The 24,057-nt window shown below is 43.1% G+C and overlaps 1 protein-coding gene and 1 non-coding gene across 2 annotated transcripts in view; one reads left to right on the top strand and one right to left on the bottom strand.

The window, feature by feature from the left end:
- The window catches only part of LOC126269465 (proclotting enzyme), a 330,057-nt gene that overhangs the window by 217,601 nt on the left and 88,399 nt on the right, over window positions 1-24,057 (bottom strand). The window contains exon 2 of the mRNA XM_049973995.1: window positions 22,951-23,013. The gene's annotated coding sequence lies outside the window, so the exon portion shown is untranslated. The remainder of the gene's footprint in view (window positions 1-22,950; window positions 23,014-24,057) is intronic.
- On the top strand, window positions 22,591-22,663 carry Trnaa-agc (transfer RNA alanine (anticodon AGC)). Its single transcript has one exon. It is a non-coding gene; the product is annotated as a tRNA-Ala (tRNA).

Raw genomic sequence — 24,057 nt, 5'->3', positions numbered from 1 at the left:
GATACGACAGTCGAACTTATTTTACTTCTACACAGTTTCTGTCAGTAGTCTTCCAAATGCAGCAGCAATTCTCCGCAGAGCGTCTTGCTTTTTATTGCTGTTCTCGCGCTGCTTGCACCGTATACTCTACAGGCAGTTCTCAGCCTGGTACAGCAGTGTCAGTTCGACAGTCTGCTGCCTAATTCTTTCCATTTGTTCTTGAAAAACTTAATACAGCAAGCGAAAAGACAGTACCTAACAACTATGTAGAGCAGGCGACACAAAGCGACTTTCACTAGCGCCGTGTAGCGTGTACATGGAGTTGCTAGCCTGAAACATTGTTTCCTTTGATCTGTGCCGACACTGTTTTCACCTGCGAAGAAGTGTATTTATAACGAGGCAATTCGGGAAAAATCCGGGTATTTTTTCCTTGTCCCTGTATGTAGCAATGAACAAGAGATAGAAGAGAAAACAAAGGAGCAAAATGGAAAAAAGAAGATACAATGACCACAGTGTCCAAACTGCATAAATTTGCAAAAACCGATAGTGAAAATGCCACTGAAGCATCGTTCCTCGTACGTTACAGGACAGCTCGAACTGGGAACCACATACAGCTGCAGAGGACGTAATTAAGCTATGCGTGTTAGAACCAGTTAGCTGTACACTTGGACAAGGTGCGGCAAATAAAGTTGCAGCAGTACAGTGTTCAAACAACACTGTCTGAAAGCGTTCAGAAAATATCCGATCACTCTGAAGATGAACTCATGCGCAAATTGAATGCTTCTTATATGTTTGCAACGCATCTTGAAAGTACTAATATAGCTGTCTATCAATATTACTTGTATTCGTGAGACGTACCTTACGTACATCTATCGAAGAAAGTTTACTTCTCTGCACTCCTTTGGTAAACAATAGAGTTGGAGAATAAAATATCTGAAGTCATAGGTTGTTATATAAATAAACACAACACTGATTAGAAAAAAATGTATTTACATATCTAGCGACAGGACGGCACCAATGATAGCAAAAATAAAGGCACCGTATCAGAAATTAAAAATACTGCGCCAGGATATAACAACAGTCATCATATTTCGTATCGTTATGCTCTTGTAGTAATGAAAATGCAATCTGGATTAAAGAAAGCAATGAATATCGTTAATTACGTGAAAAGTCGTCCTCTCCAGTTAAGAGCGTTCAAAGACTTCTGCGAAGAAATGGGTAGTCTGTATAAATCAATCCTCCTGCACACTGAAATCCGATGGCTTTCCAGAGGCAAAGATTTAGCGAAGCTATATGAACCTTGTGACGAGCTGAAGGAGCAAAACATATCAGTGTCCGTAACACTTTTCGGCGTATTGCACGATGAACAATGGGTTATAAAATTAGCCTATCTTTCCGAAATTTTTGGAAAGGTCAACGAAATCACAGCATTTCTGCAGGGGAAATCAACAACCGTATTTATCACGAGAGACAAGCCTTTAAAAAGAAATTAAAATTCTAGATTAGTTGCGTAGAGAAGGACAGTATTTAAAGTTTTACACTTTTATATAATTTTCTGCAAGAAAATTTGTTGAAATTACCAACTGGAATGAGAAATATCATCACTGATTATTTGTTAAACCTGCTGAACTCTTCGTCAGATTACATTCCAGATACTGACAACGGACATCGATTTGGTTCAGAAATGGTTCAAATGGCCCTGAGCACTATGGGACTTAACTTCTGAGGTCATCAGTCACCTAGAACTGAGAACTACTTAAACCTTACTAACCTAAGGACATCACACACATCTATGCCAGAGGCAGGATTCGAACCTGCGTCCGTCGCGGTCGCGCGGACCGATTTGGTACAAAATTCTTTTACCATTAGAAGTAAGACTGAGATGCTAACTATCCTGGAATACGAAGCACTCATTGACCTCCAAAGTTCATCCGCATTAACAAACGTTTGAGTCTGTGTAACTAAAAGAGTTTCGGGTTAGTCTGAAGAATGAATACCGTGAAGTTGCCAACAAGACTTTTCTACATTTTGTCGCAATGTATTGTTATGAAACAGCCTTTTCAGCTTACACAAAAAATAAATGTAGGTCAAGACTAGATATTGCCCCAGATACGTACATACAACTGTCGGATATAGTACCGAACTTCAAAACAATGAAACAGTCCCATTTGTCTCATTGAAAGTTACGGTAAAGTGTAAATAATACAACTGTACCGCTGAGAAAATATTTCTAATAAAGTTTTTTGTTCTTATTTGAAATTTATAATAATTTAATGTGGCTTTCCATAAGACAAAAGAGCTTTGCTGAATGGTCCATTGCCACGAAAGTTTAGTGGTGGTGGTTAGTGTTTAACGTCCCCGACAACGATGTCATTAGGGACGGAGCGCATCCCCTTTCAAAGGAACCATCCGGGCATTTGCCTAAAAGGATTTAGGGAAATCACGGAAAACCTAAATCAGGATGGCTGGAGACGGGATTGAACCGTTGTCCTCCCGAATGCGAGTCCAGTGTGCTAACCACTGCGCCACCTCGCTCGGTCGACGAAAGTTTAGAAACCGCTGCTCTATACCAGTGCGAAGCCCCACATGGATCAGCTGCTTCTATATTTTGAGCTCAAACATAACGAGCTAACTCGAACAGAATGACGAATGACCTTCTCCATGCCACAGCAGCATGCATTCCGAAAACATCGGTCACGGATAACGGAACTCGCGCTGCGCTTTACAATAATAACATCCTGAAAGTAGACCTAATATTAACTGAAGATCATGGTAATCGGGTGGATGCAGTACATCCCGACTTTCTAAAAGCGTTTGATTTGATCCAATAGGGATGGTTTGTGGACGTCTGACACTATGGATTGTGTGATGTCCTTAGGTTAGTTAGGTTTAAGTAGTTCTAGCGGACTGATGACCATAGCTGATAAGTCCCATAGTGCTTAGAGCCAGAGCCTCACACTATGGAAATAATGGGTTTGTTTATAAGGAGCTTTTCGGCTATCAGCCACGATTCCTATTTTAGACGATGCATTTCGGGAAATGACTCCAATTGCCAAGTGCGTTTTTCTATTTCTAGTATGCCATTTTATCGTATTATTTCTTTATGTGTAAGGTTCTACTTTCTTCTGGTGACATTACTGCAACATACAACAAACGTGTAATTTTTAGATGATTATCGATCTTCATCTACTATGTGTACCACCCAAACAATTTACCGCCAGTATCTCTGGAACCACAATAGACATTGACTAACGGCTTTCACAGGTATCAATGTACTTCAGGGGCTCACGAAAGTAAACAGTATGAGACATTCTAAACCGAGTGGAAATATTGGTTTCAACGGAGATTTATGTTCTTCTAAATGGATACCCCATATTATTCTATACGCAACCAATAACATGAGAAATCACAATGATAGTGGCGTTGGTTGCATCACAATACGTCAATCGCATCCCGAGAAATTTTAACGCGAAGATCCGGCAGTGCAGAGTACATCGATAACGGTTCAGCCCTTCAGTATGTTCCGTGTGAGGATCCTAGAAAAAATTAATTCTTTATTTTCCGGCAGATGGAATTTTTTTTTCCTATCTTCTGTACACTTTCATCTTTTATCATCAACTGTTTCTCCTCCTCTTCTGTTCAAATGGTTGAAATGGCTCTGAGCACTATGGGACTTAACATCTTACGTCATCAGTCCCCTAGAACTTAGAACTAGTTAAACCTAACTAACCTAAAGACATCACACACATCCATGCCCGAGGGAGGATTCGAACCTCCGTCCGTAGCAGTCGTGCGGTTCCGCTCTGAAGCGCCTAGAACCGCTTGGCCACAACGAACGGCCCTCCTCTGTCTGTGGCTTACAATGATCAACTGTGTGTAAAAGGTTGGCGAAATCTCAATGAAACTGCGTTTAAGCCCTTTACTGCAATATTTATTAGCGTGCATTTTAGTCTATCATTATGTCACCCATGGGAAAGAAAGTACTTCACACCCAAAACGTACTGCAACATGAGTTCGTTTACAATGGTTGAGGTTAGGCACTTTAAAATGAAGTACTTCGATTTTATACGTTATTACGTCCATCTTAAATGATAACTGCTTACTTGACCCTCACATAAAAGCTACGGTACACCTGTCTCTGAAAGTTCAGAACATGCTACCTGAGTAGCCGTACTTTTCCAAGCTCATTCATAGTACAGGGTGTTTATATAAATGAATATCGAGGTTTTAACGCCTGATTATATTTATTACATTAAAATTACAGTTATAAATGATATGTCAAATGAAAGAGCAACTGAAATAGTTTTACCAAGAACCTATAAATGTTCACTGGCATAGTGAAGTACGCGATTGGTTGAACTTCACTGTACCCAAGCGCTGGATAGGCCGCAAGGGGGCCAATGGCAGGGCTTGCTTTGCATGGCCACCACGTTCACCCGACCTAACGCCCTGCGATTTTTCCCTTTGGGGCTTCAGCAGACCTCCCTGAATTAAGAAATCGGATTGAAGCCGCTGTTGCTACAATCACTGAAGACACACTTCTCAACGTTTGGAAAGAACTCGCTACAGACTTGATGATCTGCAGTTTTCATTCCCCAAGTTTATAATTATAAGAATGTTTCAATTGAAAGAAGTCGCATTGTTACCACAGCTTCCTATGCAAGTTCCCTTACTGTCCAACACATCGCGTTTCTTCGACCATTTTCTTCACCATGGCACAGTGAGTATCACGTCTGTGATCTCCTTTGTGCACATGGAGATTTCCCCAAAATGTAAGTCTTCTACTCGCCGTATCTGCATCTGACTTCACGTATTCATTCCACTTAGCATCACTGTGCTACTCTTCCACGGTAACTCTGTACTATACTGACGGCTCATTCGAGCTGCAGCTTTCGTGGCGTCGTACAACTTTCTGGTGCCGCATTTCACTGCGCATTTTGCCAGGATGCTTTCCTCCATAAAACACCGGCTATCGAGCGAGTGCATCTGTGGTACAAGCGGTCACATCCCTCACGCAACTTCATAGCCACGCTGACTACTCCGAGAGGGAGTTTCACCCACGACATTCATCTGAGCACAGTGCTGAGTCATAGTTAGCAACATCCTCGCATTGTTAGCCTGTTATGAACGGGATGGGTATTATGAATTTAATTTCGTTCCTACGCGAAACACAATATCTCTTTCAGCAAATATACACTGCCTGGCAAAAATGTGAAGTACCCAGACGACGTGGTAGGGTGTCAATATAACGTCGTTCACTTACACTCCATGGGCACGTGTGTGAATATATTTCGGGTAAACCTCCACGTGCACGAAGGAGATCACAGACGTGATACTCACTGTGCCGAGGTGAAGAAAATGGTCGGATAAAAGGCAATGTGGTGGAAAGTAAGCGGACTTGCATAGGAAGCTGTGAAACATTCTTATAATTATAAACTTGGGGAATGAAAGCTGCAGATGGTTTATGATGATTTTACAATGCCTTCACAGAATGTATTTCGTTGGATGACTATCAGGACAGTATATGGTAGATAAGGATACTCAAGGAGCCACACAGAGAGTTATTTTTTCCTCACTCTTTGGGGAGTGGGGCAGATGATGGGAGGGCTTACACTGAGGTGACAAAAGTCATAGGATGTCTGCTAATGTCGTATTGACCTTCTTTTTCCAGGCGTAGTGCAGCAACTAGATGTGGAATGGACACAACACGTTGGAAGTCCCCTGTAGAAATACTGAGCCATGCTGTCTCTATAGCCGTCCATAACTGTGAAAGTGTTTCCGGTGCAGGATGTTGCGTACGAACTGACCTCTCGATTATGTCCCGTAAATGTTCGATGTGATACATTTCAGGCGCTCTGGGTGGCCAAATCATTCTGTCGAATTGTTAGGAATATTCTTCGAACCACGGGAGAATAATTGTGGCCCACTGACCTGGCGTATTGTCGAACATAAAAATTCCACCACTGTTTGAACACTAGAAGTCCGTGAATGGCTGCAAATGGTCTCCAAGTAGACGAAATAACCATTTCCAGTCAATGAGCGGTTCAGTTGGACCAGAGGATCCAATCCATTCCCTGTAAACACGGCCCACACCACCGTGGAGCCATACCAGCTTGCACAGTGTCTTATTGCCAACTTCGTGGGGTCTACGTCACCCGTCAACCCTACCATCAGTTCTTATTGACTGAAATCGGGACTGGTGTGACCAGACCATGGTTTTCCAATCGGCTAGGGTCTAAACGATGTGGTCACGAGCCCAGAAGAGGGGCTGCAGGCGATGTTGTGCTGTTAGCAAAGGCACTCATGTCGTTCGTCCGCTGCCGTAGCTCATTTGCCGCACTGTCCTAAAGGATACGTTCGTCGTACTTCCCACATCGATTTCTGCGTCTATTTCAAGCGGCATTGCTTGACTGTTAGCACTGACGAACTCGACGTAAAATCCGCCGCTCTCGGCCATTAAATGAAGACAGTCGGCCACTGCGTTGACCGTGGCGAGAGGTAAGTTGGGTGTTCTCGGCACGCTGTTGACACTGTCGGTCTCGAAATATTGAATTCCCAAAAGATTTCCAAAGTGGAATGTCTCATGCGTCTGGCTCCAGCTACATTCAACGTGAAAAGTCTATTAATTACCGTCGTGTTGCTATAATCACGTCAGAAGCCTTTTCACAGCCAATGCACTGCCTTATTATACCATGTGTACGTGGTTCTACCGCCATCGGTGTATGTGCATATAGCTATCTCATGGCTTTTATCACATCAGTTTATAAAAATACAACAAATGAAACAGACAGAAGGACTAATGAACGTGATTGGCAGATAATGCAAAATGGGAAAGCAAGAATGACTTGAGGACAAGTGCTGGGTCGTAGAAGCATGTGTAAACAGGGAAAAGATAGATGACATGTATAGGATAATTAAAGACACCTTTAGAGACAAGAGATGCACCTGTGTTAATATTAAGCAAAGAAGGGAGAGCTGTAGGTCGCCGCGCGGGATCAGCCGAGCGGTCTATGGCGCTGCAGTCATGGACTGTGCGGCTGGTCCCGGCGGAGATTCGAGTCCTCCCTCGGGCATGGGTGTGTGTGTTTGTCCTGAGGATAATTTAGGTTAAGTAGTGTGTAAGCTTGGGGACTGATGACCTTAGCAGTTAAGTCCCATAAGATTTCACACAAAGTTGAACATTTTGAGCTATAGGTCGAATGAATATATACAACGCATGTGCAAGGGACACTACCCTGAAATCAGTTTTAAAGAAAGGGGGGAGGAAGTACATGAAAATGGGACAGGTGACATGATACTATGACAATAATTTGATAGAGCTTTGAAAGACCTAAGTCGAAACACGTCCCCTGGAATAAACATTACCTTCGAATTATTAAGATTTCTGGGAGAGCCAGCCATGAGAAAACTATTCCACCTCATGTGCCAGATATGACAAAGGCTAAATAGACTCAAAAAGGAATGCAGTAGCTGCAATTCCAAAGATGGCAGGTGCTGACAGGTGTGAATATTAACGAACCATCAGGTTAATAAGTTATAGTTGCTAAATGCTAACACGACTTACTTATAGAAGAATGCAAAGACTGTTAGAAACCGACCTCAGGTTAGATCAGTTCGGGTTCGGGAGAAATGTAGCAACATCAGAGACAATATCTTAGAAAATATGTTAAAGTAAGTCAAACCTGTTTTTATACAACTTGCAGGTTTAGAGACAGCATTTGACAGCGTTTACCGAAATACACTCCTTGAAATTACGAAAGTAGTAGGGATAGAATCCAGGGAGCGAAATTTTATATTATAGTTGACAATGGCGTGAGACAAGGTTGTTTCCTATCCCCGATGTTATTCAGCCTGTATATTGAGCAAGCTGTGAGGGAAACCAAGGAGAAATTTAGAAAGGAAATTGAAGTTCAAGAAGAAGAAGAAGAAGCAAAAACCTTGCGTTCTGCCGATGTCGTTGTATTTATGTTAGAGACGACAAAAGACTAGGAAGAACAGTTGAGCTGAATGGAAAGAGCATGGAAAAGAGGTAATAACATGAAAATAAAAAAATTAAAACAAGAATAAAGGAATTAAATAAGGCCATGCCTAAAGAATTCGAACATGAATGTAGCAGATGAGTTACATCATTTGGGGAGCAAATTAAGTCACGGTACCGAAGTAGAGAGGGTGGAAGGTATAAAACTCAAGCTGGCAATGGTAAGGAAAACATTTCTGAAAAAGAGGAATTAACGTAGAATATAAATTTGTTAGGAAGTACTCTTTGTAGGTATTGCCTGGAGTGTAGTCTAATAGGGAAGTGAAACGTGGACGATAAGCAGTTCAGCTGCACTGCTGCCAAACAATGCAGAAGGTTACAAGGGTAGATCAGATAACTAATGAGCGGTAATGAGTCGAAGAGGTGAGGAAAGAAACTTATGTCACAATGTGACTAAAAGAAGGGATCGGTTGATAGTACACATCCTGTGGAATCAAGGAATCGTCAGTTTTGTAGAGGATTAAGGGTGGGGGTAAAAATCTTACATGGGGACCAAGACTTCAGTACAGTAAGCAGGTTCAGATGGTTGTAGGTTGCATAGATGACTAGATTTGCACAGGATAGACTAGCATGAAGAGGTGCATCAGACAAGTATTCGGACTGAAGAGCACTTAAATAAATAAAGGGTATTTTTGAGTACTGCATAAGATGAATTTGTGCAAAATAGTGAAAATCAAAGGCAAGAGTAAATTTCTATATGAAAATCAGTGAGTCGGCTGGATGCACTTAGAATATAAACTGTAACTTTCTTTGATGTTTACATAGGGACTAAGCCAGCAGCTGTTTTTAATATTTTGTTAAATGAAAAGTCGATTCATTACAGCATGTAACAGGCAGACTATTTTTTAAAAAATATTAATATGTATATTAACTTCAATATGCTACAGTATTATTTCATTTTGTCAAACATTTTAGTACTGAGCTGCAACATTTTCACAACAAAACAGTTTCAAGACGAGATTATTGTGACGTTACACGTGTATGAATAATATACACTTTCCAAGTAAGACTAGGTGTTTGTCAAATCTTTGGAAATTTGAGAGTGGCACGATGTGAAAGTAGTAAATATGTGTATTTATAGATTATTTTTTCGGGCACAAAAAATAGTGTTAGTACCACGAAAGGTTTTGCGATTTGTTTTCGTATACATGCTCTCCATAAATTATTTTTACAACTTAAGACTTTAACAACTTTAAAACTATGCTATACATTAACAAATGGTTTTCAACATGTGATAACTCATATAGTTTTTTTACCTTCCAGGTGACGCGATTTTTGACGCAAAATTCAACTTGAAGGCGTGCTAAAACTTGGACGCCAATGAAGAAAAATTGGGCGCGTCGCCCATCTGTTTCAGACTCCAAAGTAGACAAGGTACGGCAGGTGTTTGCAAGGAGTCCAACAAATTCGGTGCGTACGGCGGCCAGAGTTGGAAACGAGGCGATCGACACTGCACTATGTCTTGCGTAAGAGGCTACGGCTATATTCCTACACGGTACAGCTGCTTCAGGCATTAAAACCTACGTACAAACCTCAGCGTGAACAGTCTGCAGTGGATATGCTAGGAAAGATTGACGCAGACAAAGATTCTTTGGAAAAGATGGTTTCTCCGAAGAGGCAACTTTTCATACATCCGGCAAACTAATCGTCATATCGTTCGTCTATGAGGTTCACAGCATCCTCACGTTCCACGGGAAATGGATATAGACAGTCTGAACGTCAGTGATTGGTGCGGACTGAGCACAATTGCATTATTAGTCCATGCCTTGGCTCAAAATGGCTCTGAGCACAATGGGACTTAACACCTGAGGCCATCAGTCCCCTAGAACGTAGAACTATTCAAACCTAACTAACCTAAGGACATCACACACATTCATACCCGAGGCAGGATTCGAACTTGTGACCGTAGCAGTCGCGCGGTTCAGACCGGAGCGCCTAGAACCGCTCGGCCACAACGGCCGGCAGTCCATTCTTTTTCATGGAATCCGCCGTCAATGATGGTGTTTATCTGGACACACTCCAAGAGTTTGCTGCGCCACAGTTGAAACACTTGCATCCTGATGTCATATTTCCAGCGGGATGGGGCACCATCCCGATGGTCCCTAAGTGCCTGTGAATTTCTAGATGAAAAGTTCCAGAGAGGTGGATTGGGCAAGATGGTCCAATTCGATTGCCCCCACGATCTCATGACCTCACATCACTAGACTTCCTCGAGTGCAGTTTCGTAAGGGATCTTATGTACCGAATCACAGAGACCTGCAGAACTTGAAGGTACGCATTCGCAATGCATTTGAACACGTCAAATGTTCAAATGTGTGTGGAATCTAATGGGACTTAACTACTAAGGTCATCAGTCCCTAAGCGTACACACTACTTAACCTAAATTATCCTAAGGACAGACACACACAGCCATGCCCGAGGGAGGACTCGAACCTCCGCCAGGACCAGCCGCACAGCCCTTGACTGCAGCGCCTTAAACCTCTCGGCTAGTCATTCGACTAGACATTGTCCGTTCCACTAAGTGTGCACACACTGGTGTCTATGAATGAGAAAACAGAACTTCATGAGTAACCTTATCACATGTTGAAAACCGTTTGTTAATATCTAGTATAGTTTTAAAGGTATTACAATCTTTAAACTGTAACGATAATTTATGGGCACCCTGTACGTTTGCTGAAGCAGCTAGGCTAAACTGTAACTGATAGGATGGAAAATGAATCTGAAGGAACCATCCTGATATCCACCTGAAATGATTTAGGGAGACAGCACAAGACCTACTCTAGGACTGCCACATGGGTATCTTAGCTCCACCCTGCTTCTGACATGATGGATGTTCGGCTGGAGGCGTATAAATAATTCAGTGATCTGACCATCATGAAATACTTCTTCAGCTGGGAATTATATTATCGTTACGTATCGTTACGCATAGGGGAGGTCGAGTGTGCTCTTTTTCGCTCGTGTCCAGTTGAGTGGTAGACAGGAAAGGATTACTAAACTAACTGGAGACAAGGAGTAGCTGTTCTACCAAACATGTGGATTTTAAACCTGAGCAAAATGCAGAGTGACTGACGGCTGGCTGCGTGGGCAAAAATTGAATCGCTTGGTTCTTGGCAACCTTCGACTGCGGAAGCTGACGGAGGCCTAGTGGTGAACGGATTCTGAAGCAGGTACAGTTCTGGTAGTGACATCATGTGTGGAAGAGTCACGAGGCAGTTGGGCGGACGTGGAGTAGTAAGGGAAAACTCTTGTCACTGAAAAAATGGTTCAAATGGCTCTGAGCACTATGGGACTTAACTACTGAGGTCATCAGTCGCCTAGAACTTAGAACTACTTAAACCTAACTAACCTAAGGACATCACACACATCCATGCCCGAGGCAGGATTTGAACCTGCGACCGTAGCGGTAGCGCGGTTCCAGACTGCAGCGCCTAGAACCGCTCGGACACCCCGGCCGGCTCTTGTCACTGAAGTAGTTATCCGTACAGAGGTATTTATATTCGCAGAACAAGAGGATACTCCTACAGTGCCGATTCAACGTGTTGCTGCGACACAATGTTGTTCCGAACTCAGTATAAAAAGTAAACATTCAGAGGTGTGAGCCTGGGCATTACACTACATCAAAACATTCCAAGAAGATGAAGTACTACATATCGCCATCATAGCTCATATCCACACAGATGAAAGCTTACTCATGGGTTCTAACTCTATCCCCGTTGCAGACGGGCGTTTGGAAGGATCGATGGAAGGAATAAAATAGAAAGCCTCGCTCATGGGGTGGAAGCACGGCTCACCATTTGCACGAAACGTTTAAGTGTAGGAGGTTGTGCACTGGTTAAAAACTATACTCGATAAATTCATTTCAGATAGTAGATTTTCCGTTTCCCAAAATCGTATTTGCGAAGTACACATATTTGACTATTCATATCGATCTGAAAGGGATTGCACTTGTATGAGCGGTGAACGCCTGTAGCTAGTTCGTCATTTACTTAGTTATACGACGAACTTGTCACCAAAATGCAGTAGCTTCTAAAGAGAAAAAACTCAGCTGAAAGATTTTCACCCATGCCAAAGAGAAGCAGCACAGACACACGTCTTCCACTCTCTGGGGTCTCTACTGCATATTCAGGTCTTAACAGGAAGACCATACTGTCTTGTAGGTGGGAGGTTTCGTCCAAAGAACAGAAGACGTTTTTACCAATAGCGATTTACAGTATTGTGTGCAACCGACTGTAAATACCTGCACAAACAACGCGTAAATCATAGTTTCCGACGCCATCCTCGTTATGGATGGATGTATGGATGGATGACCGAACTGAGCTGGCCGGTGTGACAAAGCGGTTCTAGGCGCTTCAGTCTGGAACCGCGCGACCGCCACGGTCGCAGGTTCGAATCCTGCCTCGGGCATGGTTGTGTGTTATGTCCTAAGGTTAGTTAGGTTTAAGTAGTTCTAAGTTCTAGGGGACTCATGACCTCAGATGTTAAGTTCCATAGTGCTCAGAGCCATTTGAACAAAGAGACAGTGGCAAAGAGAGGGAAAAGTAATAAATACTGGAAAATAGTAGACATTGGTTGTGGTGTAGAAAGAGCGAAAGAGACAATGGCAGTATGAGAAAAAGAGAGGGGCACAATGGTAGTGAAACATAGTTGACAGGGGCAGAACAACTTTGTTAATTGAGTGAATGAGACAGTGCCACCGGGAGAGGAACAAAAAGAAGGAAGAAGTGGAAGTGCGTGAGACGCAGTGATAATGAGAGACAGAGTATATGAGAGTGACAACGAGGAAGAGAGAGGTAGTGAAAGCGAGAAGAGACAGCAGCAGTAGGTACAAAGGTATCAGATATTAGCAGTAAGAGGGGAAACAGTGACAGTGAAGGAGATGGTAGTAGCAGGACATAACGAAGGGGGCTGTGGCTGTGACACAGGAGACAGTGACAGTTGGAGAGACACAAAGAGATATTGACAATGAATTGATTTGACCGAGTGAGTGAGTGAGTGAGTGAGTGAGAAAGGGAAACTGGGGGTGGATAAGTACGAGTGACTCACAGAGGTGGACTAGTGGGTGTGAATGAGTTACACAGTTATGGGAGCTCGTGGTGTTTGAGGTGAGTGGCATGTTAAAAAGAAGCGCGAGTATGTTCGCATGCCAAAAGTTTTGAAAAAATTTTCGAAGGCCTGAAGAAGATAAAATGAAGTCAGTCGTTTAAATAAACAGGAGCACATTCGCATTTTTTGTGTTCTGATAGGAGCATTTTCCTGCTGGTACTGATTAAAATCGCTTCTTTGAGCGCACTACGCGATACAAAGTCTTGAGTTGCAAGCTTTTCACTTCTCTGAAAGATGAGCCTGAAAAATACTGGAACAGATGACTTGTAAGAGTAGTGTGGAGACATGTGGTACCGTATCCGCGAAGCTCTTAGCTTGTTTACTGTAGTCAGGTTGTTTGTACACACGGGAAACGAAACAGAAGGCTGCGAGGCGAGGCCAGCTGCGGTGTGAAAGCTGCGGACTTTCGCCGCGGCACGCAGGCGTGGCGTGGTGTAGCATAGCGGCGCCTGACCGGACAACACGGCCCGCAGCCACGCCGGTCACTGCCAAGGACGGCGCCGCCAGCGCGGCCTTCAACGGCCCGCCAGCTGGCCAGAGGACGAACTCTCCTCTGAAAACTACTGTTCGCTTATCAGAGCCAACTCTGTCTGCTCTAAAGGCAGTTACGTATTCTCGGACTGCTGATACGAACTCGAAGATACGTTCCCCATTGCAAAAAGTACGGTGCGCTTAAAATCAAAACTTAGCCCTAGAACACTAAAAGGATGAAAATCTAACCTTGTTACTAGACCATCGTAAATTTTAGTACTCCAAATTTTATCCAAAGGACATCAATAGTGATAGTTTATGCACTAGTTAAACACAATTATAACGTCGCCATGGCACGTCACACACAAAGTAAGTACAAAATCTCCTGTTTTACACCCTGTACTGACAATATCAGATTGGCAGCAACCACGAATTGATAACAACTGCAGCCGTAAATTTTACAAGGATTTAGTAATCTATTATTAACTTTAACCCTTTCACGTCGAGATAGGGTTGGTTCAAATGGCTTTGAGCACTATGGGACTTAACATCTGAGGTCATCAGTCCCCTAGAACTGAGAACTACTTAAACCTAACTAACCTAAGGACATCACACACATCCATGTTCGAGGCAGGATCCGAACCTGCGACCGTACCGGTCACGCGGTTCCAGACTGAAGCGCCTAGAACCGCTTGGTCACACCGCCAAGATCAGTTCGGTCATCCATCCATTTATCCATCCATCCATCCATCCATCCATCCATAACGAGGATGCCGTCGGAACTAGCGATCACGCGTTTCCAGACTAGCGTCTAGAACCGGTCGGCCACCAACACCGGCTTAGCTTTACAAAACGTAACCTACCGACATTGCTTTTAATTACTTTTTCTTTCATTTCATTATTGTCACAACAGATCGTGTAACAACCGAATGAAATTATGTATAAAATATAACTGAGCACCACTAATAGCAAACAAAAAACAAAAAATTACTCTTATCACCCACCACATAATATGGAAAAGAATTTGTTCTGTTGTGCATAACAGGACGTTTACTGTTGTGCATAGCAGCACGTTCATTTCTTAGAACTAAAATATAGCACTACAAACTGGTGCACGAGAAACAGGCCCCAAGTACTCGACTACCAATTGTTTAACTTCTCATGGTCGGGGTTCACAGTCATGAAAATTTTTTTAAAGCACATCATATTCGCCGCTGGCTGTAGAGATTATTTATTTCACAATTCCAATTTCAGCCTGTACTCCATTTTCAAGGAGTACTGCAAAAGCTAAAAAATCAAAAATAAATCTCACAGTGTATACAGGGTGAATCACCTAAAACTTACACCAAAAATATTGCAGAAATGGGAAGTCCTAATTATGGGTTGGTACTAGGGTCTCGTATCGTTAGTCAGTCAACAGATTGCAATAATACCCATAAAGTATTTTTTGTGCAGACACACACTTTCTAAATATACCAATGCCTTTTGGCATTAACAAACTAAAAGTGGGTAAATTAGAATGTCAGTGGTGTTTGTGGCGCTAGTCTAGTGCGAGTCGTTTGTACAATACCTGTGGCAGCACACACTAAAGAGCAACACGAGCATACACCAATTATGTGGACTCCGATCAGTAACAAGACAATTGATCATAACAAGCTGTGTTCAGATCGACCACCGGCAGTGGAAAAACACTTTTCCAGTCTGGTATGGAACGATTGAGGCACACGTGCTAGCATTTCAGCGGAGAAGTCCGAGCAGGCTGCAGAAAATCATTGCATATCATCTGCTGTAGTTAGTATGTCCTTGTAGAGAACGTCTTTCAGCTTTCCCCACCGAAAGAAGTCTACAGGCGAAAAATCCGGGGAATGGGCCGTCCGCATGACGGGCAACAATTCTCGCACAATTGGCGAGCAGTCTGTTCTTGGGGCCGGTTTTTCGTGCGCCACCCTGTATTTCTATATTCCACTTTCAAAAGTAATAACAGGGAATAATTTATAAGTTAAAACTTAACAGTCAATAGAAATGCGTAGTTCTAACAGCCAAATCCAGTCCGACGTGCGGGTGCGGGTCCCAAAGAGGGATAAGGATACATTCGTCTCATCTAATCTCGTATCTCTCGTCCATTCTCAGACACATTATTTCCGTGTACCGCGGAGCTCGCTGTATAGACGATTCCACAGCACGTGGGGCCACGCCATGCAGCTATCGCAGGCGTTAAAGGGTTAAAAATTTCGTACGTAAAAACTTTTGGGTAACTAACGAGTGTTTCGAAAAAGATGAGGAGGGAGAAACAAAAGTTTGCAGACCCCAGAAAACCGTAAACTTATCATTTATTTACCTTCATCTGCAAACCGTTCAGTTATTCACAACAAAATAATGCAAAAATAAAGCACACAGTGTACATACAGAAGGAATGTAATTCAGTTAAATCTCAAGTACACGGTTATACAAGTATTATACTGTATAAATTTACACATCTCAGTCTTAATTTCGAGATTGTTCTACCTAAATAGGATTTTAATGTTTGTTGGCAAGCGATTTCACATTTTTGGGGGTTTTCACCAAGTTTACGGCGGATTAGTGTCGAGGTCCGGTGTGCCAGCCAAGGCGGTTTTCCAACTGCCTCGGCGAATGCGGACTGGTTCCCCTTACTCGGCCTCAGTTACACTATGTCGGCGATTGCTGTGCAAACACTGTCTCCACGTACAGGTACACCATAATTACTCTATAACACAATCATTTGGGGTTACACTCGTGTGGTATGAGACGTTCCAGAGGGGCTCGACGTGGGCCGCACCACACAATAACCCTGGGTTCCGTGTGGGGCGGCAGTGGGGTGGGTGGACTGCTGTGGCCTGTTCTGGGGTTGTGAACCACTGAGGGCTACGGCGGGACGAACGCTCTCCGTCGTTGCTAGGTCCCCGGTTCAATATACAATATTCCACTATGGCATGATCAGGTTTCCATCATTTTCTGAATATCCACTGTATGTGAGACACTCATTTTCTCCTTTACATCTCTACAGGCTCGGAGTGTTAGCGTTCTGATCCTATAGATCTCTATAGGCTCATTCATCACGCTACATCTACATCTACATTGATACTCTGCAAATCACATTCAAGTGCCTGGCAGAGGGCTCATCGAACCACCTTCACAATTCTCTATTATTCCAATCTCGAAAAGCGCTTGGAAAGAATGAACACCCATATCTTTCTGTACGAACTCAGATTTCCCTTATTTTATCGTGGTGATCTTCCTCCCTATGTAGGTCGGTGTCAACAGAATATTTTCGCAATAAGCTGGTGGAAAGCATTTTGCAGTCGGTGATGTACAGCGACTGGCCAGCTGCTGAGCGTGATAAGTGCTGTGTCATCGACGTGCATGGTGTTGGTCACTCTCAGCGACTTCGAGAAGTCTTCTATGTAGGTAATATACAGCACTGGACCTAAAACAGAGTCCTGTGGCACTCTGGCCTCAACGTCCTATTCTGCAGATATTCTCTCTCCAGCAAGAACAACGGCGTTGCAGTGTTAAAGATAGCTGAAAGATTATTTCACGTTGGCGGGAAGCCCTGAACAAAGAACTTATACAGCAAGCCATTACACCAGACGTTGTCAAACTCCTTCGATACATCCAAAAACTTGCCTCCTCTACAGTCTTTATCATTAAAAGCTAGGGTAGCCTTCGCAGTAACATGTAATAGTTGCTGAATGGTCGAGCGCTGCTGGCGGATGCCAAATTGCTCAGTAGGTAATTTGGTGTCATGCTCCATGTGCAGGTTGAGCCTTGCAAAGAAGATACGCTCGAAACCTTGCTGATCATTGGAGGAGACTTACGGGCCAGTAACTGGTAGGATCCTACCTGTTTTTCTCAGACTTTGGTATGGCCACCACACCTGCATGTTCCCAAGTTCAAGGATAATTCTTTTGGGTGAGGATGACACTGAACAACGTCGTGCTCCTGGCAGTGCTTTGAGAGCTTGGCACATGATGTTGTGATGACCAGATGCTTTTGTAATTGGGAGACGTTGCAGAGGACCCCACACCTCCCTCTCAGTGGCTGGCCTAATTGGATCTAAAGGGGAATCATCAGCAAAGAAGACCTAAAATCTATCTACACCAGAACATGTTTGAGGTTGATTGGTCGCTCGAGAAGTTGGAAAACATCAAGCAGTACATTGGATTATGCTTCCAGGGTACACGGGGTGTCCTGAGGTGTATCTAAAGGAGGAAGTTGGGGGCATTGTATGTTTGATGTGACGAACCACCCTCCAAGAGTGGGTATCAGGTTGAAGGGAGTTTGTCGTATCAAAGCTGGTTGCGGTGGTCTGTGAGGGTTGCTTTCAATTATCGACACAGGAATGGACCACGCCCTGTAGAATGCTGAGTTAGTGTTGCTGAGTGCAGTACCTCAGTGATCACTTCTTGAAGAGCAGTGTGCCATCATCGACATTGCCATCGGCATCAAGTTGATCACCATGGAGGTGATGTGCGATGCACTGTTTATATCGGCGCCAGTCTGTATTCCGCGTGTTAAGGCCCAGTCATGTTGAAATTGGTTCAGTAGTTAGGTGAAAGGAAACTGGCTGCTGATTGGAAAGTAAGGCTCATATGACCTCTGCACCAACGTACTAGTTAGTTCCTTAGCGATCCTAATGTCAATGACATCAAAGAGGCCTTTCAAGTGTGGGCTCCACTGGCTCACAGACTTATCGCCAAACTTTTTCCACAGTGTGGAGGAGCCATTGGCCACTGATATTTGTGATGGGCGAGTTCCAGGCACGGTTCTTAGCACTGAGATCACCAGCTATAAATACCCTCCCTGTAACTGCAGCAACGCCATGGCGCCTTCATTGCTGGTTTGTCTCATGGGTGGCTGATAGACCGTTACAAAGTGAGTAGTTTCCACTGCCACAGCAGTAGCTTCGATGCTGGTGAGCTGCAGAGTGGGGACTTGGTAATGGTGAATCGAAGTCTTGATACATATTGCCGTACCACTCCAGCTGTCAACCTATCAGTGCGGTGACATTCGTGTGAAGTCTCAGTTTGAGGTGAGTTTCAATGACCATGCAAATATCTGCTTACTTCGTGGAGAAATTGTGTGAAGTCCAACAGAGATGGAAAAATGCTGTTTGCATTCCACGTCGTGACATGGAGTTCATGTTCTCTACTAGGCCGATCCATTAGTAGACTGTGTCAACGTTGGCTGGATTGTGATGTCGCATACTAAGAATGCAGCGACTGCAGCAGTGATGGCGCATGGAAGGTTCCTCAGCGTCTCGTTGACAATGGTAATCGTCTCCATCACTGCGTCATGCCATGTCGCCAGCTATCTCAGGCACAGGGGAAGGGAAGGGTGTTGTGCCTGCTGCTTCAGAGCCACCAGCGCTTGGCGAGAGTGCGGCTGCGAAGGCAGGTCTGCAGCTGTGGACAGGTCCATTGTCGCTGGGAGAGTGCCTGAGGTAAACCACAGCATGTGATATTCCACATGAGACAGTACGCATGAGTTGTTGCGCAGACTATTGTAAAGGAGGGGCAGTAGGTACTTATGAAGCGCATTCTGGGCGAGTCGTTGCTGAGCGTCCAAAGGCCGCAAGTTCGTTGGAAAGCGGCGGGAGGCCTCGCTGGTGGCGTTTTGCATTTTTGTGATGCACACAGCCTGTCTAGCTCGCTTCGTGAGCTTGCCCAGCACATGTAGCAGGTTTGCCCTGCGGATACTCGTGATTGCCTCCATACATGACACACTATGGGGGCATAGTACAATGTTTACCAATATGTCGCGGCTCCCTGCAATTAAAACATTGAGCTGGACCGCGCATGGGGCGAAGTTTCTCGACCGTAACGGGAGCGAGTAAAATCTCTCTCTCTGTGGAAGATAGTGCGATGCTCTGCTGTCTCACTGGGAATGACAGCAGTCTTGTTCATTTGGTGCTGTATCTCTGGGTACTTCATCCGTACAACTTTTACTGTTACAAAACCAATATCTTCGAGTTATTCCTAAACCTCGTCTGCCGCCAACTTCAGAGGAATCCCATGGATAACTACTTTAATCAGCCTCGGCTTGGAAGTGGGAAAAGCGTAATAGGGAATATTCTGCCAGCCGCGGTGGTCTAGCGGTTCTAGGCGCTCAGTCAGGTACCGCGCGACTGCTACGGTGGCAGGTTCGAATCCTGCCTAGGGCATGGATGTGTGTGATGTCATTAGGTTTAAGTAGCTCTAAGTTCTAAGGGACTGATGACCAATGATGTTAAGTCCCATAGTGCTCAGAGCCATTTGAACCATTTTTGAATATTCTGCTGTAATGCCATGTTCATGACATAACGAAGTCCTCTTTACAAGCATAGCTGGTTCTCTGGAAGTTTAGGTGCTGAGCCCGCCTTTTCCGGCGGGAGGCACTGTCATGTTCTTTCGTTCAAGAATGCCCAAGTGCTACCGGTCACGCGCCTTTAAGCGAGGCGTGGGAGTTGTTCTTCAGGTTTCTAGTGGAAATGCTGTACGCAGTCGAGTCGCACTAAAATTTGTAGATATTGATAACATGTAAGTTTAGAAATTTCCCGTCGAATTGAAGCCCATCAGTGAGGCATTAATCTATTTAAGCGTGGAGGGTGCGCATAATCAATACGAAATTAATGGACGAATCTTTCTCGTGATGCTCACTCAGTAGCGGCTGTTGGCGGGATTCTTTGATCAGTTATTATGGTTACCGTGAACTGCTATAGCGCAACAGTTTAAAACAGAAAAGCAATACGGAAATTAAAAACTTCGTTGTGACATTGGAAGTAAATTTAATTGCTAAACATGGTTGTGTCTAGTCATGTTACGAAGTGTGTTACTTCTGAATCCGATGAACGAAGTAAATGGTAAGGACGGTTATCATTTGAAAGCAATCTTCTTCACTTCAAATTGAAGAGCATTAATGTTGAGATAAAAAAGCAAAATAAAGCGGAACGGAGAGTAGAGCAGCCGTTTGCAAAGGGAAGGGATGGGGGCCGGCAGCTGCCCCCCACTCTGTAGTCCATTGGAATCTGTGATAAAAGATATTTAAATGATTACAGAATTCATATGCATTTCTAGAAATACTTTCTATCACTATCACCCCGCTAAACCGCAGGTGTAGCACTGCTGAGCACAATGGAATATTTTTGTGGTTTCGGATCAAGTAGTATCGGGACAGTAAAGAGAGGCACACTAGGAAACATTGGACCCTCCCACATGTTGCCAAGGTTGTTTCGAGTGCGCAACAGAAGTTTCGCTGGGGAGCCCTTACACGTCCTCCACACAGTCCCGATCTCTCCCCTTGCGATTTCCGTATTTTTGGAGCCCTGAAGACAGTCGTTCATGGTCATCAATTTGCTTCGGATGAAGAGGTGTACAGTTGGATACAGTCATGGTTCCATAGGCAACAGCAAACATTTTGCCATGGGAGCTGTCTTGTCTTACAGTGGGATCAGTGTATCCACAGTTATGGTGATTGATTTTGAATAATAAACATTTTACTTACTGTTTTTCCATCTGTCTTTTTTCATTTGACTCCCCTTTATACATTTCTATTCATACATTATCAATAATAGACCACCACCACAGGTGTCGGCATGAGGAGGCAAGAAATGGCACTTGCCACCTCCTGGTATCTGGCGTATAGACATATTTTCATTACAAAATACGAACTCACTCCTAGATATGGCTGGCTGTAATTGCACTAACCCGATTATCTAGGACTGCTGCCTTTGCTTGTTTGTTTGTCAGGCATTCACAAGAAATGGCGCATTTCCCTTGGTGCAGCGGTGGTTTCAGCACTCTCCTGCAGTCAAGGTGGTTGCGAAGATTTACAGAACATAGCAAAACCAGTCATCAGTGTACGTTTTGCCCCTTCGACGAACAGCTCTTCCCGAGCTGCATTGACGGGCTAATCAGTGGATTCGGGCACCTGTTCCCATCGCAAACTAATTATGGCTGCTCTTCACCTCAGCATCCGTCCGCGGTTCCAACTACACCCAAATGCATCAATCGAAAACGTATAAATACTCTTTGCTGCACTATAACAGAGGAGAAAGATGTGTAAAAGTAGGACAAAAAGATCTCCACTCCATGTATTGGAGCTTTCTGAAACTCAATGGGGTTCGACATGCAGTTACAGTGTTAAGAATTCAGCGGTCCAGTTGACACGGACGTACAGTAATGTCTCAAACTGGAGAGATTAGGCTGTCGTGAGTCGATTACACCGGACAATTTCAGGTTGTTCCGGGAGAGATTCTCATATTCATCTCATCAAATGCTGGCTTGGGCTATACTTTACAATAAAAAGTAGACATTTGATTAAACTTCAATCATGACAGTCGCCTTTAAAAAAATGGAGGGCATGAATATGATACAATAAATCCATTGACAGTATCAGATGTGATGTTTAATAAACAAAACCTTACAAATGTCATTAAAGTTGAATAAGTATTTTATCGCTGAGTAATGTTTACATTTTTGTTTCGGAAGTAATCTACTGAAAAGAAAGAAAGAAAATGAAATTGAGTTGAAACTGTCAGTTATTCGGCATACAATGCGTTTTGCGTAGTTCTTGTTAAATTCAGCGCTGGGGTACGAAATTCTGTGTTACTAAGTGAGAAATAGCAAAACAGGTAATTTAGAAATCTTGTTCCCTCTGGGATAGATTTCTGTGGACGCCAACAAAAAGTGTAGATATCAGATCGAGGGGTCGATACATTCGTAAATCTTGTTAAATGACATTGATAACGTTTATTTTCGATAGGAAATCTGCAATAGTTTAGGACATGTCAGAGAATCACATGCCGTAGTAGTATTTAATTATGGGTGGCTTCCCACCAGACTGCTTAATGCTACAAATTGAGTAGCTACCAAACACGCAAGACATTTTCAATACCACAATGCTGTCGAAGAATGAATGACTCACAAACAGGTTTTCTGCTGTCTTCACTACGCTATATTAGCAGACTGATATTACTGCATTAAGATCAACACGCAGTAACAGGGGGCGTAGCTCAGATGGTAGAGCGCTCGCTTAGCATGCGAGAGGTACCGGGATCGATACCCGGCGCCTCCAAATATTTTTATTATTTTTCAGTTAAATAATACGCTTATAATTATTGCTATGTAACTGGTACTGACCTTAAAACGTCAATATTATCTATCACACATAACATTCTTCGTGATTTAGGAAACGATGTTCGCCATATAGTGGAATTTTACGCTAGAATAGCTAACATTTTAGTAGTTCCGTAACAGTTTTAGAAAGTTATCTTGAGTAATGTGAAAGACATTTATGGATTACGTAGTAGTAAAAGGAAGATGACACATTTTCGTATAAAATGAGGAAAGAAGATTACTTACTCTCAGTTCTTCGTTCTGCTTTGTTTCTGATGTTATGTCGTTTGATAATTCGGTGGAATATGCCTGAAACAAAACAAAAGCAAAAAATGCAATGTCAGTCGGATTCCTAGTTCTTGATAGCTACACTCTTAAATTTAAATTATCTGCTTACTTACTTCATTCTGGTCAACTAAGCAATTATAGGGACAACAGGAATCTCACACATTATTTAATCACATTCTTAAAAAAAAAATGAAAGTAGAACTACGAGGTCATAGTTACTAACGCATTGGTTAGTAAACACGTAATCGATTTCAGCTGTAGCCATTTTCTGATATGGCAGTTTATGTATACAAGTTTTCACCATCAAACTTGTGAACAGAAAGAAATCATCACTACTCAACGGATTCCGGTCCGAGCGGCCCGTGATGGCGGTCGTGTGTGCGTGTGGTGTGCTTCCTTGTGTGTGTGTTTGTTTTTCCTTTCTGATGAAGGCTTTTGCTGAAAGTTACACATGTAACAGTATTTTCGTTCTGCCTGTCAGCAACTCAAAAGTATCATCTTTACAGCGATTTGCAGTCTATCGTTTTCCTAATATTTCTGATACAGTACTCAACAGTTTGTTTATCTTTCATCTCGCCTAAAATACACTCTTACATCACCTGAATCTGTCATGCCAAAAACATGTTTATTAATCAGAGCGATCGTGACTATATATATCGGCCACGATGCACGTTTTCGGTCCTTTGTTTACCTACTCAAGAAATTTACTACATTTATTGATTATTGTGACTGTACGTGACTGTTTTCTTAATGTTAATCTTATGCTATAAATCAGTCTAAAGATATTTTGTCCGACAATTCTTATAAAACATAATTCAGTTTGGTAATATTATTGAAACATCTTACATTTGTTGTGACAACATAATAGACTACAACACAATATTCGTACCACTTTTTAAGAACGTAGTGCTTTCGATGCAGCATAAACTGTAGGTAGGCATGATATTAGTTAGGTCATATAATGACTTATCGTATTACAATCTTGTGACTCCAAAAATCCGAAAAAAGTCAAGCTAAGAGTATCACCTAATGGTTGAAGACATGTGGTGGAAGTTGAAAATTTTG

Source organism: Schistocerca gregaria, chromosome 1 (assembly GCF_023897955.1).
Source record: "Schistocerca gregaria isolate iqSchGreg1 chromosome 1, iqSchGreg1.2, whole genome shotgun sequence".
In the NCBI taxonomy this organism is placed as follows: Eukaryota; Metazoa; Arthropoda; class Insecta; order Orthoptera; family Acrididae; genus Schistocerca; species Schistocerca gregaria.
This window is presented reverse-complemented; position numbering and strand designations above follow the sequence as displayed.